The sequence below is a fragment of the Arvicanthis niloticus genome, chromosome 15 (assembly GCF_011762505.2).
Source record: "Arvicanthis niloticus isolate mArvNil1 chromosome 15, mArvNil1.pat.X, whole genome shotgun sequence".
In the NCBI taxonomy this organism is placed as follows: domain Eukaryota; kingdom Metazoa; phylum Chordata; class Mammalia; order Rodentia; family Muridae; genus Arvicanthis; species Arvicanthis niloticus.
Window position 1 is genome coordinate 59,244,437 of NC_047672.1, and position 7,110 is coordinate 59,251,546.

At 42.4% G+C, this 7,110-nt stretch overlaps 1 pseudogene; it reads right to left on the reverse strand.

The window, feature by feature from the left end:
* Positions 1 to 2,977: 2,977 nt before the first annotated feature.
* LOC117721101 (small nucleolar RNA SNORA17) lies at positions 2,978 to 3,099 on the reverse strand (annotated as a pseudogene).
* Positions 3,100 to 7,110: the final 4,011 nt, after the last annotated feature.

Consider the following 7,110-nt stretch of genomic DNA (forward strand, 5'->3'; position numbering starts at 1 on the left):
GTGCAGATGCTGGAAGAGCCACTATTGCTCTTAACCTCTGGACCATTTTTCAGCTCCACACTAATAATAATCTTATGTGTGTGTAACTTTGACTAGTCTGTGTGTGTGCCCTTTCAGAAATTTTCTGTGTCTTGCAGGTACATGATTTTTCTGCATAAATAAAATTATATTGTTAATATTGCTCTCATGTATACTGTCATCTTTTCATATCTGAATATATGGGTTCATACCACAATCTTTCTTCATAACTATATTTAGATTTGTCAATCATCTTTATATTGATAAGGAAAAATAGTGTTCTATCTCTATATTTCTTATTGTTGAAATTTCAGGTGATGAAATGTTTAAATGAAATAAAATTGTTTGAGTATACATAGCATGTAATCTGTATAGACATATATGATATTTTACTCTTATCCCCTGAGAGAAGAGGCAGCCATATAGTGTATGAGTTGAAAGTACAATTATAAAGGAAAATGTTACTGTACCTCAATACATGAGGAATTACAACTATGCAAAGCAAACTGTATGCACGAAGCTCCTGATTCAGGCTTGCATGCGGCCTGAACTAGGGATAATGTGCACCTGTGCTTCTGGAGATCGGGTGGAGGGAGAAGGAATACAAGGCCAAAGTTATCTGAGATTGGCCTGGGCTAGCGGTCTTGTCTCAAACAAAAAACTCACTCCCAAAATAAAAACCAAAGCCAATAAATGACAAACTGAGATGTTTTAAATGCAAGTGATGACAAATGGCACATTTCATCAATATAAAAAACTTACAAGAGGGGATATAGACAGATGTTAGTGCTTCATCAATGAATGCAAACGGTCAAACAAAACTTAACACAAAGAAGGAGAATGTGAACGATGGTCCTCGTATTTAGAAATGAAACATTAAGGGAACTGGAGAAATGGCTCAGCACAAAAGATTGTTCTTGCAGAGACTGGGTTCAGCACCCACAGCAGATGCTCTCAACTCCGTGTAACTCCAGCTCCATGAGATCTGGCGCCCTCTTTTGAACTCATGAGCACTGTATTTAGCTGTGCAAATTCCCACACACAGACATACATACACAAATTTTAAACAAAATAATTCTTCCTCTTCCTCCTTCTCCCCCTTCATCCTCCTCTTCCTCATCCTCATCCTCCTCTTTATCCTCCTCTTCATCATCCTCCTCTTCTTCTTCCTTTTCCTCCTCTTCCTTCTCCTCGTCTTCTATTGGCTTTTGGAGACAAAGTTTTCTTTGTGTGGCCCTGCCTGGCAGAGAACTTGCTCTGTAGACCAGGATGGCCTCCAACACAGAGATCCACCTGCTCTGACTTGTGAATGCTGGGATAAAAGGCTAAATAAGTCTTTTTAAGATACAAAAATGAACCTATTAATACTAAGATGAACCTATTGTTGGATGGATGCAGAACTATTATAAGACTTTGGTGGAATAAACTGGTGTGCATCATAGGTGAAACGGCAGGGGCAGTGTCCTAAGTTTAGTATGCTCTGATTTCCCTTCACACTGTATAAATGACCCTTTAAATGAATTTTAAGAAAAATCTCCATTGTAATTACTTGATCTATCCACTAGATGTCAGGGTTGTTCCACATAAAGAAAGCTGCAGGCACAGGCCTCTCATCTAAGTCACTCAGGGCAAGTGAAAAATGGGCGTGTGTGACTACTTTGAAGAGCTACATTTCGTAATCTGATCTTCAAATTATTCTTTATAAGTGTCTCCATGTAAACAGAAGTATTCATTTGGTGACTTTTTAAGATTCATTGGAGTTTAAGCAAGAAAAGTCAGCAACCCTGTGAATGAAACGCAGGACAGCTGAGGTGAGGGCACAGGAGGAAGACAGCTTTTAGAAGACATGGTCTTAGCCTGGGCTTCACATGTCTATGCCACTGCCATCCAAGCTAAATGTTTTATACGTGCTCTCATCCAACGTGGTCTCACCAATATCTTAGGACCCCCAGGCCGTGGGCGGTACTGACCTTATTAAGATCCACACTGTCAGGCATATCTAATGAACCTTTATGAATAGAGATGCACACTTTATTCTGATTTAAAATCGATAAGCAAAAATATGCTAGTGACTAGATGACACTTGTTTCAGTGCTAAGTGATTAGTTTCAGTGCTAAGTGCTAAGTGATTAGTTAATCACTAAAACAAATATTGAAACCAAACCCACATTTGGCTTCTGACTAAGGAGTTCCAAATATAAGAGTTTCTTGTACACATGAGGCAATATGTAAAATAAAACTTCTTTAAGGACAGAAACAGGTTAAACAGGGTTAGGTAAGTGGTCCCTATCCAGTGCAACTCCAAAACACAGACACATGGTCGTGGAATATGTTTGGCCCAAGGGAAGTGGCACTATTAGAAGGTGTGGCCTTAGTGATTAGTGCTGCAGGGCCATGGTCCCAAATGTGACCCCTGGTAGCAGCACGGGCCAAGACTCCACCATGGTTCCAGATGACAACACCAGGTACACACATCAGTGTTTCCCCACTACTCTCGAGTCTCCAGTTCTGCCTCTCTTCATTGTGCCCACATCCTTCTGTTTCTCTTTCTCTTCCATGTCTCCACCGCATACTTGCTCCTCTTATAAACTAACACCCATCGTCTCTCTGAATGTGTGGGATCATCTCAGGAGTGCTATACCCTGCATGAATTATGACACCAGACAGGGGTTATCTCAGGCCTGGACTGCACCCTCCCAGGCTGCCTTGGTACAGGCTGGTTGCAGTCTCAGGCTAGCTCCCTGTCTGGGCCCCACGGCTCCAGTTTGGTGGTGGACTTGGGCTTGCTCCTCTCCTGGGCCTGCCCGAGTAGCCCCATGTGAGGGTTGTCTCATGCCCACCCCGGAGCCCATGGTCCCAGGTGGCAGTGTTCTAGTCTCAGGCTTGTTTCCTGTTCTGGGAAACCATCCGGGCCTACCTAGAACTGAACTGATCATCTCAGGCTCACTTTTTTCCAGTGACTGGTAGCCACTAATCATTCAGATGTTCATAGGTCAGAACACTGAGCGCAGACATAGCCTTCCTCCTCTCTGTCACCTACACATGACACAGCATCACACCTGCAATGCCTCTAGGGCCAGGGCTTTTTTTTTTTTTTTTAATTCAGAATTGTTTTTCTAGGTGTGTGATGTGTAGAGGTCAAAGGATGCCTCTCAGGATCAGTTTTCTCTTTCCACAGTGAATGCTGGGGATGAAGCTCATGTTGTCAGGCTTGGCAGCAAGCACCTTTACCACCGAGCCATCTCATTGGTCCAATGCCTTCTCTCAACAGACTGCCATACAACTTTCAAATCAAGTTGTCAGACATTATTTTACTTTATCCTGGTGAATTAGTTTTCTGTCTTGGTGCAAAACATAGTGACAGCTTGTTACCAAATTTCCCTACCCATAGGTTCATTGAGTTAAATATTCTTTAATGGTAAAGACAGAGTGGAGACAACTGGAGAAACATAATGACAAATGTCTATGTCTAAGGTTTTACTGCTGTGAACAGACACCATGACCAAGGCAACTCTTATGAAGACAACATTTAATTGGGGCTGACTTACAGGTTCAGAGGTTCAGTTCAGTATCATCAAGGTGGGAGCATGGCAGCATCCAGGCAGTCATGGTACAGGCCGAGCTGAGAGTTCTACATCTTCATCTGAAGGTTGCTTGCTAGCAGAATACTAGCTTCCAGGCAGCTAGGATGAAGGTGTTAAGTGACACACCTACTCCAACAAGGCCATACCTCCTAATAGTGCCACTCTGTGAGCCAAGCATATACAAACCATCACAGTCTACCTAGAGAGACAGCAACTGGGTCAGCATCCTGTCTTACCCCAACTCCTTCTGGCTCCAGAATAGAAAATTTTGTTCTGTGAATATATCCTTAGGGTGCGCATGACCAGCAACTGATGGACTACGAAAGCTTCCTCCAGGACCATGGCTAGCATGCACATGGAGGATAGATACTTCCTGCCTGAGAACTGGAAAGTCAGGGCTGCATCATGAATGTACTGGGTGGAAGAACGATGTAATGGCTGTGGCTGCCCCAGGGTCTTTCTAAGGAGTGTCTGCTACCTACCGGAACCCCCCCCCATTACAGCAGCGTACTCTTCACTGCCCCTCCCCCTAAATTGTGGCATCAGCATGCTAAGTGTTAGATCTCATTGCTCATTTTCCCCTTTAAAATTCTAGCCGATACTGGGTGTGGTGACACATACCTGTAATCCCAGCGATAAAGTGGTCGAGGCAGGAGGATTGAAAGTAGAGTCTATCTTGGCCTATATAGCAAGACTCTGCCTCAAAAACATTATAAAAATCCTAGTATGAATAGTTAGACCCTAAAACCCACTGACTGAATCCCTTTACATTCTTTAAGACAGCAAGTTTGGCTAGAAAATTCTTCAGTTTATTGTTCCATCAGATACATAATGCATTTTTAGGAAAGCATACTCATTTTTCAAATACATATATATTAGTATATATTTGGTGTGCTCTCTCCCTGGGAGATGCAAACAAAGTACAAAGGAAAATTTTAATGCTTTTGCCTTTTCAGTCCCAACCCTAACATGAAAGAACAAAGAGAATGTCCAAATATCCACTGCCCTCTGGGCACTGCACTAGGAGAAGGAAGATGACCATTACTAGTCTCAACTTACAGAAGAGAAAACCAAGACACACCAACAGGGAGTTTCAGATGCCAACCCAAAGCCACCCTGCACACAGGATGAAGGCTGGAATGAGAGGGTTCCCAACTGTTTCCCCTTCATATGCTCCCTGCTGTGCCCTCTTCAAAGTACAAGGTCCAGTGCTGTATAGACGTGCATTAATTTTTGAGATAGGACATTCCTATATATGCAAATTGGGCTCCAACTAGTAATCCTCCTGCCTCCGGCTCTCAAGTGTTAGGTTTACAGAAATGAGTTAATGTGGTTACCACATCCGATTTGTGTGCATCTTAAATGACACTGGGTTCCTTTTCTGTTTGAGTCCACTGCAGGCCTAAAAATCGTTGCCTCTTTTAACTTCTGTTCACACTTGATCATGGATGCAATATTTATGAATTAGCCTTTTTACAAAAATCTGTTTGTGACCCAAGTCAGCACTCACTTTGCTTTTGTGGCCACGCTAAGACATCTACAGAGCTGAGAAACATTTCCGTGGGTAGGAACCCTTGTTCCTACTCAGGGGTTAAGAAGGAAACTTTGCCTCTTTGCTTCAGTTCTTGTACTGAGAACAAGCACCCTTTCTGTTGCCTGCTTACTACTGTGTGTGTCTGTGTGTGTGTGTGTGTGTGTGTGTGTGTGTGAGAGAGAGAGAGAGAGAGAGAGAGAGAGAGAGAGAGAGAGAGGTGGGGGGGTTGATTTTGCTGAGTCCCCTGCCTCTGAGGATAATTTGGGATTGCTATGTAGTGTTCACAAGCAGAAGAACATGACATGTCTGCAGGAAGAATGAATGCATTAGGTAACATTTCTTTCTTTCTTTTTTTTTTAAATTTTCGTTTGTTTGGGTTTTTTGTTTTTTTGTTTTTTTGTTTTTATTTATTATATGTAAGTACACTTACTTACTTTTTTATTTATTATATGTAAATACACTGTACTTACAGTGTATAATACACTGTCGCTGTCTTCAGACACCCCATAAGAGGGCATCGGATCTCATTACAGATGGTTGTGAGCCACCATATGGTTGCTGGGATTTGAACTCATGACCTCTGGAAGAGCAGTCAGTGCTCTTAACTGCTGAGCCATCTCACCAGCCCCAACATTTCTTTCCTATTGAACCATAATGCTGCCGGGCATGAGTTGTTAGTAAGACAACATATCCTCATAAATAACATATCCTTAAACAGAAGCACACACGAAATAGTTATAAACCTACCAATTGATTAAAATGTAACCAGAGGTTCCCAGGCATCTCCTGGGTGCAATGGTTTAGGATTTGCTAATTCAGTATCTGTGGTGACCATATTAACTGCCACAAAATAATGAAAACAGGCTATTTAGGCACAATCTCATATACTGGCTTGAGGGACATGATCTCAGTCCTATGGGATGTTAGGATCTGTACTAACTCCCTGCTCTCTTCTCCTGTGGGAACTACACAGCTGATCCCGGTACTACTCAAGATTTTGTTTCTGTACTGGCTAGTTTTATGTCAACTTTAACCTAGCCAAAGACAACAGAACAGAAGGAACCTCAATTAAGATAATACCTCCATGAGATACAGGCAGACCTATAGGCATTTTCTTAATCGGTGATTGATGGAAGAGGGCCCAGTCTATTGTGGGTGGCGCCATCCCTGGGCCAGTGTTCTATGATCTCTAAGAAAGCAGGCTGAGTGACCCATGGGGAGCAAGCCAGAAAGTAGCACTCCTTCATGGCCTCTGCATCAGCTCTTGTCTCCAGGTTCCTTCCCTGCTTGAGTTCCTGTCCTGACTTCTTTTGATGATGAACTGTGGTGAAGAAGCATAACCATATGAACTTATTCTTCCCAAACTTGCTTTTTTGGCCATGACACTTCATTGCAGCAATAAAAACCCTAAGACAGTTTCTCTTTGGCAAGTTCTCTGAAAGGGATGGACAATAAGCTATATCTCTTTGGCTGCAAACATCTTGGGAGCAGGTTTAAAACGAGAAGGTACCTTAGGAGAAGCTGCAGCTTTGATAATGGGAACAGTAGGGAAATCCTCCATTGTGGACAACTAGAAAAGGGACAGACACACAAACATTTACATCGGATCCCATATTCTTTCTATTCACTTTCTTATTTGCACACTTGTCTAACTGAATCATTAACAACAGTATGGCCACATTACAAGAAGTAGCTAACATTAAAAGGACCATTAACTTTCTTTATCTCCATTACAGTTGATATCACAGTCATTAGACTCTATGGAGATTCTGGCGATAGTACGGACAATGTAAGTCCACAGCTCCCTGTAAAACAGACATCTGTTTTTCTAAAGGTATGCATTTTTGTGACCAGCACTAACTTTCTAAAGTTTTTGATAACTTCATACATGTGTACTGTATGTACACTCCTAAAGCCCCTCTCTCTCCTTCCCTGTTTGTTTCCCTACCACCACCACCATCACCACCACCACCA